General features: G+C 39.2%; 1 long non-coding RNA gene across 1 annotated transcript in view; it reads right to left on the bottom strand.

The window, feature by feature from the left end:
- Positions 1–338: 338 nt before the first annotated feature.
- LOC308056564 overlaps positions 339–18,995 on the bottom strand; it is a 40,883-nt gene continuing 22,226 nt past the window's right edge. Inside the window, exon 2 of the long non-coding RNA XR_013924874.1 lies at positions 339–15,920. This is a non-coding gene — a long non-coding RNA (uncharacterized lncRNA). The remainder of the gene's footprint in view (positions 15,921–18,995) is intronic.

The following is an 18,995-nucleotide window of genomic DNA, read 5'->3' as shown; positions in this document are numbered from 1 at the left end:
ACCAAATAGTAAGTTCCTCAAGTTTCTTCCAGTAAACATCACACACTAATCTCCATAAAAGCTCAAATTCCCATACAACCTTGAAAGGTACATATAAACTCAGATATTTTTTTCCTTCTGTGTCAGACTGTTTTCTGGACTGTTTTCCTCTAAAATCACATTGATAAATGTAAAAGGACCGATCACTGCTCTTTTCATAAGTTATTAGTATGTTCTAAACTTTTCATTATTTTTCTTTGTCATTATGATTACATAGATTAGAATAAGAAAGCTGTTTGAAGAGGCATACAAGAGATATTTTAGCTTCCTCTCATTTTTAATTTTTTTTAAAAAAAAATTATTGCTAAACTGCTTTCCAGTGAGAGGTTTCAGCTCTGGACTTGTAAGCACTGTGAGAACTATTTACAGTTCTGTTCATTTTCTGAGTACTTCGGGTAAAAGACATGGGGAAGGGACATAACCAGTTCCCACAGTAGGGCATCAGTACCTGATAACAGCCTCTCCCAGCCTCAAGATCTCAGGATTATTCACTTCATTCTGGTACTTTTAACACAGTGCAATATAGCAGGTTTTTCAGAGTCCTCATACATCACTTCCAGGTGAGGTCTCAGCACCCAGGATGCACAGCAATCTTCAACAAGCAAAATAATTTCTATTACAATCTGTCTCTCTCTTTTCTTTTTTTCCCCTTCCTTTTATTTTAAATTGCACACTTTGCTTCCTTTTCAGTGGAACAGGTCAATAAAGAAAATTGTTTTTAAAGCATGTTACATTTGTTTGGTTTCCTTGGAATACTTGTTTGTAAGTAGGGTTATGAATGAGTATAGTGTATGTGTAAAATAGAATCATAGCAGTCATTTTGAAAACATGATTTGTGACACACTGTTCTTGTATTTTATGGTACATGAGAGTATAGCAAAATTAACATAAATTTTATATTTTTAAATTCATTTTTTATTTCTATTTGCTAAAAACATTATAAGCAATAGTAATAATATTTCACTAAGATATTTTTAAATTTTTAAAAATGGAATTTCCATTTATGGCACTTTGAAATCTTTAACTTTTAGTAAAACAGCATGTACCCTTCACTGTTATCCATAGTAAAGTTGTCTGTGAAACAGTTAGGTACATTTTGACATAGTAGATCATTCCTGAAGGCAAAGTAAAGTTCAGTAAGTTTTAGGTCTCATAATATATGCGAGTAAATAGTATTGCCACAAACGGAGCCCAACATGGAAAAATGGGTTTTGTTTTTATTGATACTTTGTGAAATAGAACTTTGAAAATGTTTTAAAATAATAGTGAACTGTGTGTTTCTTGGTGTTTTGCTTTTTCAGATCTGAACTTTAAAATCTGTAGCAGGTTACAGCGGTCTGAGTTCAATAAAATAATGACTTTTAGAGTAACCATTACAAAAAAATTACTTTACAGTAACTACTAAAAAAGAAAATCAGCATAACATTTCTGTATAAAATCAAATAGTAAGATGAAATCTCAACTTACTGTAGAATATTGGCCATTATATTCCATGTATGATGCCACTTTTGTTCAATACGTTGGAATAACATGCAAAATACTTGTATGCACCAACCACACAGGTGTAATTCAGACTAAATAATCATACTCAGTCTGAAAATTCAAAGTTATCCATATATGCCACTATTTTGACAAATTTCTGAACAAGAAGACATTGGACATATTCAACCAACGGGCTAACTATTGAAATTTTTAAAACTGTTTGAATATATATTATTGAACCCTTACACAGTACAAACTTTTTGGTTTTAAATGTAAAATGAGAGAAATTATTCTAGTAACTTCTACCAGATGCTAAATGAACTATGAGAGTTAGAAGGTTTTGAGGTAATTGTTACGCATCATTTAAAATAGCAGAAACTGTCCATTCTTCCTAGTAAATTAGCATCTTTCTACACTGTAATGTTAAGATCCCTTGTAGAGAAAAAGTTTATGATTTTAGTTGGCCTTAGTACAAGCCAGTATCTTTGACTGTGCTGAAAGCTAGATGTTTTTAAAAGGTGTCACTGTGGACGATCCTGTGAAACAACTGTCTAGTAGCTGATTTTTATCTTGTTCAGGTATTCTTCAATCTGAGACAACATGCTAAGGCATACAGCAGTTGCTTTGGATATTTCTTAAGAAAAGGTTTGCAAGAAAGACTGTTACCCTCATGAGTATTTCTGTATGTGGACTTCTGATCACATTACTTGCTAGGAATAGTCTACAGAAAAGGAGACTTACATCTGTATTTGTCTTTTATTAGCTGCAAAATTTGCAATTTTATATTAACAGCTATATGCGGCTTTTTAACAGATTCTTGACCAAGTGAGATTACTGGAATATAACCTGGGCTACAAAGTCATCTACAAATTGTTTAGGAACTTCCCTATTTCAAAGCTCCTTGTTGCTTTGTAACTTGAACAAAATCACGAAAGGATCCAACAAGCATCAGAGCCAGGTAAGAATAAAAGACAGGAGAGTGCAGCTGGGAGTAGAAAGGTGGGCAGAGTTGAGGGGAGATGACACTTTGGAAGAGCTGTGGCCTTTGATGATCTCACCCATCTTATGAAATTAACTGGCATAGGATATGCAAATTTTTCCAGGAAAACAAAGGAGCATGTTTAAGCATATGTTGTGTTTACTGACACACACAGCACTGCTTTTCCATTGTTTGTTCATTGTTTATTTGTGTATCAGTCCTTGACTAAAATATTAAATACTTTTGCATCAAAGACTTGGTCTTAACAGTTTTGAAATGTTGTTCATGTAATTTTTTTAAATGCCTTTTGGATGAACTTAATTTCAAAAACAGCTTTGGTGTCATGCATAAACCGAATTCAATCTATCTTTCAGAAAGCTGTAAACAGTTAATTATATGTATAAGTCCATTCATTATTTAATATCATTAGCTAACACAGGTTTTTTTATCATTTGGACTGAAACTACAATGTTTGTAAATGACAAGTGCTGATTTTTTTCCCCCTTTTTTTGGTCATAGACAAGATAATGTCTGTGTTTGCTGGGACAATAACAGAAGATTTTAACATCATAGATTTTAGTCTTAAAGAAGATGATAAATGAAGGAATAGTCAGATTGTGCTTTGTGAACCAAGAGGAACTGCAGCCCACAGCCATGGCTGAGGTGCCCATGGGAAGCTGTGCCAGACGGGCTGGTGCATTACAAGCGCGGGGCTGCAGGACTGGCAGGCTGTAGCTGCTGAGTGTGCTTGCCAGGAGCAGGGAGCAAGAGAAAACACAAACAGCAGCGGTGACCACAATCCCGTTAGGCAGCTGAGAGTCAGAGCTTCTTTGGAAAATGGTTGTCACTGGAAATACATAGTTTTCTGAACTTGGAAATTAGCTCATACTTAGAGAAACAGGATCTTGTGCATATTTCTGAAAATAAAGAGCTACCAGACCATCATCTTTCTAGTCAATAATCTGCTCCTGCTCCTGCAGCTGGATAAATGCTGAGGGCTCTACATCTTTACTTGCCTGTCTTTACCATTACCAACAGCTTTAATAACTCTTGAGTGAGAGAAATACTCAGTGAAATCTGGATCTGCCATAGAGTGAGTACAAACGTTGCAATTCTAAACCTAGGCTTCAATATTTAAATAAGCTATATGTGTTAATCTAAAAACTACTCTTCTCATGCTAAGATCTTTGAAGTCTTTCACACTTTGGACAGGAATGTTACTTCTACCACAGGGCAGAGAAAGTAGACACAGTTTTACTTGAAATTAATGAGAGCAGCCACACCTGAGTAGTTTACGTCCTGCCTACCTTGCTGTCCTAATTATATTCCTCTCTTCCTGCATTTGATCACAAACAGCCTGGCCTTTCCTAAACAAACAAGCGAAAAGAGTCTCCCCCTTACCAATAATGCCTTCTCCTTTTCTAACAATATATGTAAGGTGATTCCCTGGGGTTTTTTGGTACTCATACATGTGAAAGTCAGTACATGCGCTGACTTTTGGATCACAGGAGTTCTGCGGAAACTGCAAACTTATCAGCAAGTATGCAAATAGAAAAGTGCTGGACTGCTGGATTTGGGACACAAAAGTCTTAAAAGGAATCCTCAAAGAATAAATGTATTATGACCACCTTTATGTACTATTTCTCTAGTTTTACTGACACTATAGCTTATCCTGTTAAACTGTCTTGATTGTGTCATCTGGAAAATGTTTTTTACAGTATTCGGGAGCCATCAGTATAGCATTCTGTAGTATATTTCAACAAGACTCTTGCAGACAGGAAAACATTCACTTCCGTCTCCCTGAATGTAGCACTGAATTTTCTCATTGTAAATTCTACCAAGATTAAAACAAGAATGTTATTAGAAAAAATTAATATAGTAACATTTTTGCCATAGGTACTCTCGGAAAATTTTGTGGGAGATTCATCTAAATATCTACAGCACCACTTTTAAGCCTGACATTCTTCTGGGATCAGAAAAGCTTCCAAACCTCTCACTTCCAGCATGTTAATCCATCACTGATTATATGACACACGCAAAATTGAGGGACAAATCTCTAAGCCATATTTTGGCAACCTCGTTAATGTAATTCTGCCTTTCCTCTTTATGCTGCCTCTCCCTTTTGTTTGCAAATGTGGTAATGAGTGAAATCTTCTTCGTATGAATGTACAATGACTTTGTATAGTTAAAGTGGTTTTGTTTTTCTATTCTTCATTGTTTTCTTGATAAATCTGCACTTTGATCTTGAAGCTGCCTTACCCCTGGCACAGCTCTCATGCTGGTGGTGCCTGTGGATTCTTTGTGAATGAAGAGTAAAAAGTAGAGTCTCCAAGCACATGAGAATGTGAGAGCTGAGATTGAGATGATGTCTAGAAATTTGCTGGTTTGTTTTCAGAAAAACACGCAGTCTCTGGGGAAACTCAGAGAAAAAAATGGCAATTCACATAGGTCACACAATGTCTTAGCAGAGCTACTGTGAAAACATTTTTAAAATATATAACTCCATCTTTAAGATCTTAACTATACTGAGGCAAGGGCTAAATCCAGTATTGAGCCAGTTGGACACTGATCACATCCAGTGATGCTGTGAATCAAGGTGAGCAGCTTGTCAAGAATAACATGTCAAATTGTCTTTTTCTTTGCTAAAGCAGACATCAAGCATGCCAATATGTACTCAGTGGAAGCCAGAGGTGCTGTCTCTCAAAGAAGCAAGATGATGCCAGTCAGTTAATTGGTGGTATCTTGCCTCTAAGTGAGGCTCTAAGTGTAGAGCCCAGTTGGAGTTGGGAGCAGGGAGCAGATGACTGAACACACTGAGATGCCAGCCCTGTGCCAGCCTGCCAACATGGTCTTCAGAATTAACCATAGCACATCTTTTTGCACCAGCACTAGGGGATGCTGATTTTTCCTTTGTAGAATTTTCTCAGGCCTACTCTGAAGAAATTTCATATAGAACTTAGATGCAAGTTAACTGAAAGGGTGAAACTGGATTGAAACTGTTATCCCATTATTTGCCATCAGTATGGTATCTTCAATCAAAATTTAAAAATGGAACAATCAAAACAACTTGAGAAAAGCATTGCATTTCCTCAGATCTGTTGCAAATTAAAGTTCTAATTAAATTATAACTGTGAAAAGAGACATTTCAAATGATTAAAATTTCTTTTGTCACAGATGGTTTATGTGAAATTGTACGCCTATAGTATGCACCTTCTCTGCAGCCTCCTCAGCGGCAGGGAGCTGGTGACTGAAAAGGCTGGGAGAGCTGTTGTCCTTGAGCACTGAATTACCAGGGTACCCCTTGGATACACTTCAATAGCTGTCAGTGATTTGAGGTACGCCATAGTGAGAAAACAAACTGAAAAGGCCGTAAGCAAAAAACAGACATTCTTAAACTAGATTCCCCTGCACAGGATTTTTTTCAACTTGAAAAGTATTTTCATCAGCTGTTGTGTATTTAGAGATGCCTAATTTTGGAGGAGAATGGCAGCTGAACCCCCGCAAAGATCTTTTTATTCAGAGCATATGCACTAGAATAATAAATATGGCATGTACTGCTGGCATGATATAGCCTTGCAGCTTCTTATTTTTCATTCTGTATTTGTGTTTACAAAGGTTGATATGTTGACGCAGTGGGAATCCTATGTTTGTGCCTTAGCCATATACACGTCTGTGTGATACAGGCAGCCACATTGGGAGCTCCCTGGTACACTGCCAAAAAACTCAGTCTTGCGATAAAAAGCAGTATTTTCTTCATGGGCAAGAGGTAATTCAGTCTCCGCACATGTTCAGTTTGGGCCCAGCGTGACAAGCAGTTCAGAAAACACACTTTGTATTTGCATGGTTATTTTGTAATTCCATGTGGACAGTGGAGTCAAAACGCTCACAGGGATTTGTTTACCCGCTCACTTGCCACTGTGACTAGTGTGCCTGCAATTTTCACATGCTCAAAAATCCATATTTGAATGTGCGTATTGAGACGTTTGGTTTCTGGCTTTTGGGCAGCTCATATCAGGCTGCATGCAGCTACAAGGTCCCGCGTGTGGCAAACTGTGAGCGCGGATTCAGAGGTTGTAAGGGCGGATTCATTGTGCCTAGGCTGATGTACAAGGAGAACAAAGGCAAGGGGTCTTTTTAAAAGAAGAACAAGAAATTTGTTTGTCTATGGGTTTGTATATGGGTGACAAATTCAGAAGAGCCTCAGCAGTCTGATGCGGATGTCTTGCAGGGATAGCCTGGCAATGGAGGGAGACCAAAGCATCTGTCAGAATCCAGATAGCGCCAGGTTCCCAGTGAGGGCTGGGACTTTTGTGTCCTTTAAGCACAGAAAAGAGACAGACTCTCTTCTGTCTGAGGCTTTCTGCCTGAGGCCGCAGAATAAGGGTAGGTTTTACCAAACAAATCAGCTGGGGAATTGGCCCTGCTCTCAGAGTTGCATGGAATGCACTCTGTTTCTTTTCCTTTTCTTCTGAGTCTGGAGATTGGGAAGGAAGCAGCATTGAAAGGAATACAGGGATGGGAAACGGCCACAAAATCTTTATAGCTGGAAATCTGCCAGGAGCTTGAGGCCTTACAGGGGGGATTTGGGGGAAGATAAAGTAACTTCCAATGGTTTACTGGAATTTTAAGAGGATGGTTTTCCAAACCACAGTATCATGATAGAAGGAATTTCAGTCATGCTTAGGATTTTGGTGATAAAAGGGAAAAAAAGGGAATGTAAAGTTCTTATAACAACCAATAATATTTATGGTGTCATGACTTTGTGTATTTTATTTACTATAAATTAGCCCTTTGAACTGTTAGGATTTATCTAGGAACTAGACACACATGTAAGTTTTCCACTGAATCCTGTGAACTTGAGTAAGTTTGAGCAAAATGTTTTAGGAGGTGCTTGCAGAGAAGCTCTGCTGGCAGGACAGAAAGCATGGTAGACTCTGCAAGGAGCGCACCAGTGAGTAGCCAGGTACAAGTAGGAGTTGCAGCTGTCTGAGCTGGCAAAGCCACAGCCAGAAAGGACATATACCCTTTGTGTGCCCTAAAATACTCATATCCTGCTGCTGCACGAGTAATTGTCTGCAGTGGAACTCATCAGGTCAGCAAGGAATGTGAGGAAAGAGTGACAGCAAAAGAGCAGAACAGTCTCACCACCTGCCCAGTAGCATAAATGACATAATTCAGATCTGATGTAAACTGATCCTGTCTGTACATCTTCCATACAGGGTTCTACATCTCCATATAGTCATACTGACTAAAGAGCTGGGAAGATCTGTCTGGCATTTGTACTGTCCGAGGACTTAAGACCATGTGGCTGTACTGCTGGGGTTCAAAATTAATCCATTTTCTGGATTCCATGATGTTAAACAAACAGAATAATGAACACTCCCGTGCTGTTTTGTGACGTATTTCAAATATAGTTTACTAATGGCTATGTAAAAGACTCAACAGAGTTGGAGGCATAGAGGCTAATAATTTTTCTGAATTCTCTGGAATGTTGGTGTCTTTTTTTGTGCTATGACCAACTTACTTTTCTAAAGCACTTTTGATACTGACTTCTATTTTTAGTAGTAAAGATAATTTAATTTTCTTTTGTTTGGCTCCTCCTATGCAATCACAGTGACATTTACATGACTGTGGTGGTGACTCTAACAAATGAATATGAACCATGCTCATCTTGTTAAGCAGTTACAGTTCAGTGTCATGATTCTTTCTCTTTTCACAAACCCATGACTTTTGGACAGCTGCAGAGCATTTTTTGGTTCCATTGACAGGTTTGCACAGCATCTGCACCTGCATTAGCCTCCAGGGCTGACTGTAAAATGCTTATATATGGCAATCAAGAAGACAAGGTGTGCAAAAGCCTCAATAATAAACTCTGCTGTCCTTTCTAGACAGTGAATCTTTGATCATTTTATCTTGATTTTTCCAACAGCTCTTTTTCTCTGAGTTTGTTGTTTTGTTTTTTTTTCTTGGCTCTTCTCTTGGCAGAAAATCTGCTTCTCTCTGGCCACTGGTTATAGCCTTATTTTTTTTATTCTTGTCTTTAACTTTTGTAGGGCAGCCAGATACATGGGGATGGGTGTTATATAACAAATACAATAAATAAATAAAGCCTGATTTGCAATGTTCTTGCTGTCCACAGTGAAAGCTGTGACCATGGAGAAAGGAGTTCATTACACAAAAATGCCCTGCTTGATCGTGTTGGGGCAAATGGCTAAAAAATAGGAGGGGTAGTTTGAACACAAAGTTTGAAAGCTGAAAACTGAAATTAACAAAAAGTCAGCTGGTTTAGGGACAATGACTAGATGACTTAAGTGTTTTTGTTAAAAAATGAAATAGAAGCATAAAATGTCCCATTAAGCTAAAAGAGTCACTGGATTTAAATTTAAATTCTTAATCCTTCCAAATTTTAAATGGTTGAAACTCAGGTTGCTGCTGGCACTGCCTGCTGAGAAGCAATGCCAGAGTCCCAGTGTACTGCAGAAAGTTGATTATGCAGAGCCAAAAGACTGATCAAGGATTCACGCACTGCAAGCAGTCACTGAGTTTACTTGAAACACTAGGATGGATTTTATAGCATTAAGAACTTTAAAAGGGCTTGAAAGAGGAGGTCAGCAGGGTCTGTTTTTGCAGTAGGCTCTAGAGCTTGAGAAGAGGCCTTCGCTAGTGTTGCCAGACTTTCCAGATGCTTATAAAGACTGAAGACTATTTCTTCCCTTTCACCTCTACAATAATTCTCTTGCCCTTTCCCCTACCTTTTTCCATTTTGGCCTTTCATTAGTCCCTCTTCCTTTCTTCCCATGCCACTACTCCTCCTGGCTAGCTTCTCATTACATCTGTCCCTTTGAACCATTTCTTTCTATTGCATTCTGCAGTCACCGGGATCAAGTACCATTTGTATTATTTTTCCCTTTAGTGTCTAGGGGGTAAGTTGCTGTCTTGAATGGAGAATGTCTCCTAAGCTGGGCAGTAAAATATAAGAGATGCATAACTGTTTTGTTTGCAATTTGAGTAAGGAAGTCCTGATGATACATCTAAGCATACAACCAAAACAGAACCCCCATTTTCACTGACCTTGTAACTCCAGTGTCAGTGTGTGCGTATCTTTCACCTCTGATGGGAGTAACATATTTTCACAGCTATGCTAGTGTGCCATTGTGGAAGGTCAAACACATAAACAAGATGACTTTTAAACTGTAGCCAGTAGGTCAAGGGAGCTTGTTTTTCCCCTCTACTCAGAACTAGTGATACCTCAGTTAGACTACTGCATCAGGTCCTCGGCTCCCCAGTACAAGAAAGACATTGACATGCTGGAGTGACTTCAGCAGAGAGCTATGAAGCTGGTCATGGGGTTGGACCATATGACAGATGAGGAGAGACCTTGGATTGTTCTGCCTTTAAAAGAGAAGACACAAGTGAGCAGATCACACTGCTGTCTTTAATTATTTCAGATGTGGGAAGGTGTAGAGAAGGTGGATGCAGATGCTTATCACAGGTGCACAGTGGAAGGACAAGAGGGCAATGGATGCAAGTTGGAACAAGGAAAATTCTGATTTCATATGATTTTTTTATTTTTTATTTTTTGCCACAAAGGCGATAGACTTTGGAAAAGGGGACCTGAGAGATTGTGGACTCTCTGTCAGTGGAAATATTAAAAATCTGACTGGATAAGGCCCTGAGCAGCAACGCCCTCAATCACACGAATCCGTCATTCTGTCTACATACTACTGACTTCTCACAGTGTCATTGTGTTGGGGGCATTACCCTGAAAGACATAGGATGTAATTTGGGCAGCAGCATACTACAGATAAAAAACATAAACCAGCTCAGAAGAGTAACAGGGATCAAAACTGTCTGGATACTAACTAACTTAGTTACCTTTTGCCGAAGGGAATGTAATGTTATTTAAACTTGGCCTGAGATGTGCAGCACCATAAAACAGACTCAAAGTCTCCTTCCATTTGTAAGTCAGTCTAAAGAGAACAATATTGTCTCAACATTGCTAGCAGAGACCTGGAGATGGAATGTGCTCCTCATGGACACCGGGACTCAGTGACCCTGAAGGAGAACTGCACGATACGAGGAGTACTATGCCGCTCCCTGATACCCGGCACTGGAAGGAACAACTACGATAAGGCCACATAGCAGCTGTCCAGAAGGTGGATCACAACCGTTGTCGTAACAATGGAACAGAACATGCGTGATAACCTGGCTCGAGAAGGCAGAGACTGACAACAATCCACGGGCCAGAGGAGGAGCAAGGTGCGCTGCTCGGCATAAAAGATGACTCCTGAGCAACCGAATTTGGGAGATCTTCCCCACCAAGGATCACAACGATCGGAAGGACAGGCAGGATGGTGCTTGGATCTGGGACCATAGGGACGCCTTGGACCTGTGGCGGTAGCTATAATCCTCTTTCCTTTTCTTTTGACTTTATCTTTTCTTCACTTTCTGTCTTTCTATCAATCACACGCCACTTTATGGGCAAACAATAAAATTGTGCTGTTTGATTGAAACATAACACCTTGGCGTGATCACCTTGATTTTTTTTGCGCTTTGAGATTATAGTAAATGAACCATCATGAGTCCACTGAGTGGACCGTGACACCATTCTCTTGCTTTTGAATTCCAACAGGGCAGGCTGAGGCATCATGGTGTAGCCCACAGGGGATGTATTTGTGCTGGAAGTTAATTTCTCACACTGCCACACAGTCCTTTTGGGAAATATGAAGAGTGACATGCAAGGAATACACAAAGCAAAGCCTTCATTATTAACACAGGGAGAAAAAATACTCAGCTCTTGCAGGGCACTGGTGGTTTGCTTCTTGCATTCCAGATGTTTGTTTCTCCATTAATATAATTGTATCTCAGTCACTGTAACAGTATCTATTGACAGTGATGGTGTTCTTAAACCAATGTAAGCAAGTGATGAAGGAAAAAAGCGAGCCAGTTTGGTTCTGAAATAGCAAAAAAAAAAAAAAAGATTTAATAGCAGAGATACAATATAGCCAGTGAAACCTGCCTTTAGTTATCACCCCAGCTGCATAGATTTAAATTGACTTGGAAAGGTTTTTCTCAAGGAAAGCTTGTAGAAGATTAAACTGAAGTACAAGGTGAGAATTAGAGTGGGTAGTTACAGAAGTTTCTCTCTATTTACTTCTAAAGAATATTAGTGGAGCACCATGTGTTCAAGAAAATGTCTCTGGTACTGGTTGTGATGCCATCATGAATGACATTAGAATTTATTTGATACATTTCTGTTTCTTGCTAAAAGGAAATGCTGTTCTGCATCTTTATATGTTTATTGTCATAGTGCAACAGAGACTGCTTAAATTTTCCTCTATAAATGATGCAAAAGTTTTCATCACTGTTACACTAAGTCCATATATTTGGATATATATAAGAATACAGTCTTTTAAGTGCTAGCTAGGAATGCCTCCCTCAAATTTGGATTTCCATTTTTGCATAGAGCCTAATGTAAATTGCTACATGAGTATCACAACATCTGTATTAATCGATAGAGCAGGGCCATGGTACAAGTTGCAGCACTGATCTGTAGCTTTCCATTCTGCTTAAATGAAACATGCTGCCAGGCATTGTTTTGGCTATGGACCAGCTAACGCTTTTTCACATGTTGTGGTTGGGCATGGGTCAGATTGCGAAACTTGCTAGGAACTGTTATACTGCCCTGTTTTAGGAGGGATGGACTTAGTCATGTAGATGAGAGCTGTGCTGTGGCGTTATATGGCCTTTATGCCATATTTTTCCCTTCTTACTCTTCCCCAGGTTTCATGCAGTCTTTCAGAGCTTTTTCTATTGTAAACTCTGGAAAAATAAAATCAGGGTAAAATTTTAGGATGAATGAAAAATTGCTCTGGTGAAAGCAGTGAGTCAATGGAGACAGTGGTTACACATCAGCCTTTACTGGGTCTGCCACTATGCAGCACACCAGATTCTCTCTTCTGTTGGAAATTTAAGAAATACTTTTTGCAGAGCCTTGGATGAAGATGTGTACTGGCTACTTACCTCCTACAGAATTTGCTGTGGACTTCTGCTAGCTTTCTGTTCACTGAAAGTTCTGTACAGGTGTGAAATCTGTGCTCTCCCATTTTTCATGAGTTATATGAAACTGTGCAGCTAGTTGTTGTTTAATAAAATTCACATTTAACAGGTTACCTGTTCAGTTTCAAGCTGTAAATAGCAATTTTGGCCAAGCACCTGTGTAAGATTTCGTTCCCTTAAGGTAGGTCTGTGACTAAGCCTGGGACTTGAAAAGCTCAGGGGAAATTACCACTTTCATCTCGCTCCTACTAGAACATGGGCTGAGTGTTTCTTTAGGGGAGATATGCACATAATTTCTTAGTCTGAATGACCAAAGGTCTGGAAAGGCTTTTTTGGTTACTATCTCATAATTTAAGCACAGATTCTCTGTATGACAGCTGCCTGAGAGTCTCACATTTCACAACTGGTATTCACCATGTAGGTTGAACACCCTGAAAATTCCATGGTTTGCTCAAAAAACACACCCTGCTCACAGTGCAGCCTTAGGGTATTCTAGTTTTGGTATAATCCTTTAAGACGTACTTGGAACAAGTATAAGGCAGTAACACTGGGTGAGTACATAGGGAAGTCACTGTGTGCTTGCTCTGTTCTTTGATGTTTGTTCTGTTCTTGTACTTTTCCCTAAGGATCTTCTTTTTGGCCATTACTGGAAACAAAATACTGCACTAGAGAGGTCTTAGTCTGACCCAGTACAGCCATTGGTATATTCTAACGATGAATTAGAATTAGAGGAGGGGGTAGTTTTTAGCTGTCTTGTCAAAGACAAAAGAAAGTGTAATATGTGAAATATCTATATATCATTTTGTGTGTCTGCTTCCTTACCCTTTTTGAGATTTGGGAAAACATCCATTCGGTGTTTAATATTCACAAAGACTTCACCTCTTGCTTCAGGCTTCTTCCTTAGATTATAGTGTTTTCTTTGTTATTTGTACATATTTCCTTTCACTGTCAACTGATAAGGCAGTCTAAAGATTTTCTCTTTTTTTTTTTCTTTTTTCTTTTTTTTAGGTGGCATGTCCTTTTTGTTCTCAAACTCTTAGATCTCAGTTTTTAAAACTGCTATGAATATCTTGCTTCATTGCTCTTTTCTTCCATGTTAGACACATCTGTCAGATCATAATTATTAAATGCTAACAACTTTGATTGTTTGGTAATTTCTTTCAGCATGTTAAGTGGCTGGGTCCTCTTCAGCCATTTGTGTATAAAGGTTTGGAGTAGTACATGTAATTCATAAATGTCAGAATTAGTCTTTAGCAGACAGAATTAGAATTCTGTTCTGTCTTCATATTTTATCATGGAACAACTTAGGAGAATTCTGATCTTGTGAATAGAAGAGGCTAGGAAGCTAGTCATGCCCGCCACAGGAATAAATTAGTGCTAAGATATCCTAATTCAGTGGTCTAGAAAGAATTCAAATTGCTGGGGCAAATTTGGAGAAGATAGGAATGAGATAATTTACACCTACTTCTGTGCTGCATAAACCCTCAGGTCAAATATTTCTCTTAATTCAGAATTTCTAGCTCAGGACAAATACTAGCATCATTCTCTGTACTGCAGAACACTCTTCTGTCTCTCTCTCTCTCTGTCTCTCTCTCTCTCTGTCTTTCTTTCTTTCTCATGACAGAGACAGGGTTGTCTTGCTTTGGGTTCCAGGTGGCCTCAGGTGAGAGCAGGATAGCTGACAGTGCATCTGGAATGCAGACTATGTCAACTTATAGACAGGTTAAAAGTTTTGGCTTAAAACATTTGATACTGCAGATATTGCTTGTCACTAACGTAAGTTTTTAAAGTCTGCACAAATTACACTTTGAGTACCTGAATTCTACTTTGATGGGGACTAAGAATGGAAAAGGTGTAAGTATGTTTTGCTAGATTTGATTTAAAGAATCAGTCACCAATATTCGAGTGAGCGGAGGTGATCTTTATTTGGCAGCGCCGGGTGCATGGGGGATCGCTCCACCAAAGCCATGCACACCGAGAGCACCTTTCAGCCCCCTCTTTATACAAGTCACTCATGTCTATTCATTAACTATTAACATATCTCGCACCTGGACAATTAGCACATTCCCATTCAAGGACCTAGTATATCTTCAACGTTAACAACATTAACATATCACATGCCTGGACAACTAGCACACTCCCTATGTCACCCATTCAAGGATTTAGTGCATCCTCAAGTCAACAACAAGGGTCTCCTCAGACAAACATGAGCACACCGTTCTTTAAATAAATCATATATGGCCCATTATTCATTCCCCGCTTTTTTAACAACTATTGTAAATTCTTTTACAACTATAAAAAATTACTATGCCCTATGATCATTCTTTGACAGCACCAAACAAAACATTGAATACATATATTGGTATTTCTAAAACTATTACAATGAGTATTATAACAAAAGTATGCTTTAAGCATTCCAGATTAGGTAACCACTAAGTTAATTTGTCCCATATAGCCTTAAAATTCCATGATAAATCATCTTTAGTAATTTAATGTAACAACTGAAACCTTTTCCATATCTTATGGATATCTGTTTCAATTTTATTACTTTGGTCTACATATATATCCAGTAATCTTTCCACCCATCAGATTGAGAACAAGTGTTTTGCCCTGGGTTTCCAGGACATGCTCCCCGTCTTGCTTTGAGCTTTCCAATGACAGTTATTATCACTTTTCATGAATATTGTAGTGGTCAGGCTTAATATTTGTAAATCAAATCTGGGACCCAACTCATATGTTTTATCATCAAATAGGCAATATCCTTCACCGTCGCCTGGCTTTTTCCAAAAGTCTGGCCAGGTAGGCCATTTGTCATCAAGATAATTCCAGTTTTGAGAGGTCACCCCATACAGGGGTGTTACCAGGCCTCCTTTAGGAAGAGAGGTACATATACAGCATTCCTTAGCTTTCGTAGCATTAACAATCATTTGCAATGTTTAAGACAGGTATTGTTTACCCATGCTTCAGTTTCTAAAATCCTTACAACTGTTACAATCAAGATCAGAATAAATTTACACAAATATCCCTTGATCCTTTTGACAGTCCGTTGTGTCTGCAGAGATTTCTTTACCATCAATATTAGGTTCCTCCTTTATCTTGATTGAAGTAAAGATGGCCAACAATAGTCAATAGGGTCCATTCCCCTTCTCTTGTAGAGGATCACCCTATTATAATTAGGATCTAAAGAACCATAGTCCCATGGGTCCTGCCGGGGTGATGGCCCATGATTTCTCAGGAGCCTTCTTTATTGACAGTAGTGAATCCAGGCTGGTTGTTCTCTTATCTTGAGGGCAGTGAAGGTTGTCAGCAGCACCAGATAGGGTCCTTCCCACTTTTCTTCCAAAGGTTTCCCTGAAAAAGTCTTTATCACCAGATTTAAAGGAATGGACTGGTTGATCTAACCCTCTGGCCCTTGTTAATTGTCTCTGGAGGGCCTTCACATATTCACACAAATATTCCTTTCCTAACTGCCTTAAATCTCTGGCAAATTGTAACTGGTATGGTCTCCCATATAATATTTCAAAAGGGCTCAAATTCTCCTTTGTTCTCAGTTTAGATTGTATTCTTAATAATACCAAGAGAAGAAATTTTGGCCAAGTTAGATTTGCCTCTTGTCCTATTTTCGCTATCTGTTGTTTAATTAAATGGTTCATTTTTTTCCACTTGCTCACTTGCTTGAGGCCTACAAGGAGTGTGTAATTGTCAATCTATTCTTAATACTGTACTCACTTGTTGTATCATTTTGGCAAAAGTGTGAACCTCTATCAGAAGAGATTGTTGCCAGAACCCCAAAGCAGGGGATAATTTAATTCAACAATCCCTTTGTTATCGTTACCTCTCTTGCTTTATTTGTTCTACAAGGGAAAGTTTCTGGCCAACCTGAAAACATAATCAGTCATAACTAATAAATATCAGTACACCTGGTTTTCTTGGGAGTTCGGAAAAATCAACTTGCCACTGTTGTCCTGGATAATTTCCTCTACTAATGTTCCCTAGTTTTATTCTATTTGCTACATTGGGATTATTATGCTGAGTCACCTGTTTTATTACAGTATGTAAGTTTCGCCCTATCAATTTCTGATTTAGACTATTATATAACGTATCAGCTCCCCAGTGAATCTTATTATGTTCTGTTAAGGCTGTGGTCCATATTAAATTGGATGGTACCGCTATACGGCCATCTGCCAAATAAGCCCACTTATTTAATTTTATTTTACCATTCATGTTCTGAATTAGCTTTGAATATTAGAATAGTTTGGCTCCTGATCTGTACTTACAGTTTGAATTTTACCATCTGGTCTTAAGGATAATTCCTCCTTTCCCACCTCCTCTGCTACTCGTTTGGCCTCGTGGTCGGCCAGGCGGTTTCCAATCTCCAAATCAGTGCCTCAATGGGCCGTCTTATGTTCTTCCTTCCTGGATGATCCTCTTATAACAGAGGGGGCCATTCCTCACATCAAGGTCTGGCATGGCATATGTTCCCACCGCTCAACACCTACTGGGTTGCAGCCAACAGCGGAGCTCAAGATTCTTCTTGGTGGCAAACACAGAGGCACACCCAGTCTTGCCCTTGACTATGGTGGGAGGCACCTGACCAACCTTATTCCTTGTACTTCGTTGTCAATGCAGTTTCATCTGCGCATCCCATAATAAGTCACTGTCACGGCAAAACACACAGATTTACATTAGTAGAACTACTACAGAGTGTATTTTATCTCAGTTTTTATGCCAATACCCCCCACAGCCCTGCTGACCAAGGGATACTGTTTTACCTGAACTAGGCAGGCCTCCCCCTTATCATTTTTACTGTAGCACGTAAAGCATTTTTCGCCTTACCTGGAATTTATTTCCAGATATACCTGGTTGAAGGTTTCTTTTATTTCAGGAGGTCCTCTTTTCCACTTTTCTGTTGAATTAAAGATAAGCTCAAGATTTCAATTACTTGATCATTTTAAACTTTTGGTTTCATTTCTCCTTCTTTAAACGTCTAGATGTTCTAATAAATCTCATCCCAACAAAGATTTTGGTGAATTTGGCATTCTTGTTTTCTTAGTTTGTACTTTAAAGGTTTCAGGATGTTTTCCTCGTGGCCAGCAGCTCCCACAACTGTAACAAATTCTTTTCACTGAAGTTTAACACTAAAAATTCCACCTCATTTTTCCTAGTCCCTAGTTCACCAGAACCTCTTGTCGGTTCTTTAGCTTAGGGCAATCTCGCTTCCAGTGCCCACTTTCCCTACAATATGCACAGTGATCCAATTCCATAGGAGAGGGGTTCACTCTTTCACTTCTGCCTGACATTCCTCCTCTGTCTCTGCCTCGTCTCCTCTACCAGTTTAGCACGACCCAGCTCTTCTTCTCTTACCTTCTGTACACGTTCCCTGTTCCTTCTATCAACTTCATGATTACCTAGTAACAATCAACTCGAACCTTTATCTAGTCCTATTAGATCATCCTGATAAGTCTTTCACAACCAACTTTCAAACATCTAAATTTCCCCATCAAAGATTCACCTTTATTCTCCTCAGACCCATAGCCTGGCCTAATGGGGCCGTTACCGGTCCTGTTGTGCTGCAAATGCTGCAGCACTTGGGGTAACTTTTTCAGGTCCTTCTGTTCAATTGTCAGCAACAGCAACCCCCTCCTGCTCACCATCAGAAGGGTTCGGGGCAGGAGATGCTCTTCCTGCTCTGCAGGTTACACAAGCCTGCCTCTGCAACAGCACTTCTGCTTTAACTCCTTCTTACCCTGAATGCAAATCTGCTACTCGTTGCTTTAAGTCTGTGTTATTACATATCATGCCTTTGCAGGCAAACAGCAAACACCCAGCCATACATCCAGCGTGACTCAGCCGCACCTTCGTGCGGCTACGGGGGTTTGTACAAACTCACCCCAATACTTCGACACTTTCACAGGGTCTTTGATTCTCCACCCCCACCCCACCCCCGCTTCAGATCTTACATACATTAGTACAAGTTTTTATCTTACAACGCGTTTCATTCTGGTTGTTCCACAGAAGGAACCACAACCTGAGCTCTTTTTTTTTTTTTTTAGACAAAAATTTCAACAAGAACATCTTTATAGTTTAGGTCTCAGTTTTTCCCTATCCTTTTCTAGAGCCATAATCAAAGATCAGGTGGTGTTAATCCCGCACTCCTTCTGTCACACAAACATATCTGCACACATTACTTCATCCCACTTTTGTTCTCTATGAAGAACAGCGTAAGCTGTAAAATTGTGTTGTAATATAAGACTTCCTTCGAGTGGCCATCTTTCACCATCACCTAATGTATAAAAAGGCCACCAATTCTGACAATATTTTAAAAATGTCTTTTTGTTCAAATTTCCACTGGGATTTCCACCAAATTCTTTCCAATGCTTCAAAATGCATCTCAGGGGTGTTTTGGTATTTATTTCTTGGCTCGGTCTGCCCCCCC

The sequence above is a fragment of the Falco punctatus genome (genome assembly GCF_963210335.1).
Source record: "Falco punctatus genome assembly, chromosome: Z".
Classification (NCBI taxonomy): domain Eukaryota; kingdom Metazoa; phylum Chordata; class Aves; order Falconiformes; family Falconidae; genus Falco; species Falco punctatus.
The sequence above is the reverse complement of the archived record's forward strand: the minus strand, read 5'-3'. Positions and strand labels throughout refer to the sequence as shown.